Source organism: Phalaenopsis equestris, unplaced genomic scaffold, assembly GCF_001263595.1.
Source record: "Phalaenopsis equestris unplaced genomic scaffold, ASM126359v1 Scaffold233923, whole genome shotgun sequence".
In the NCBI taxonomy this organism is placed as follows: domain Eukaryota; kingdom Viridiplantae; phylum Streptophyta; class Magnoliopsida; order Asparagales; family Orchidaceae; genus Phalaenopsis; species Phalaenopsis equestris.
In genome coordinates, this window is record NW_018251852.1 from 8,082 (window position 1) to 8,452 (window position 371).

The following is a 371-nucleotide window of genomic DNA, read 5'->3' on the forward strand; positions in this document are numbered from 1 at the left end:
CAAACTTGATTCATCCACAACACTCAAGCCAATCAAGCCTAGCAAGAAAGACCAAATCACACCCAATGACCTCCAATAGGCCTCACGGGTAAGGACCAAAAGCGGAGGCTCACAGCTAAGGCAAATCCAAGAAATAGCAAGTGAGGCTCACGGCTAAGGCAAACCTGAGGCATAGGAGCAGAGGAGGCTCACGGTTGAGGCAAACCCAAGGAACAACAAGTGAGGCTCACGGCTAAGGCAAACTCGAATCAATACCCTACAAGTTTTGATATACATAGGAGAGTATAAAACATCACCAATCTCTCACTCAAACAAGTTTGATCCATCTACAATCATTCAAATGATTCAAACTCAACAAGAGGGGGTAGATT

At 45.0% G+C, this 371-nt stretch overlaps 1 protein-coding gene across 1 annotated transcript in view; it reads right to left on the reverse strand.

Moving 5' to 3' along the window:
• The window catches only part of LOC110038800 (ubiquitin-conjugating enzyme E2 variant 1C), a 30,443-nt gene that overhangs the window by 6,539 nt on the left and 23,533 nt on the right, over positions 1-371 (reverse strand). The window lies entirely within an intron of this gene.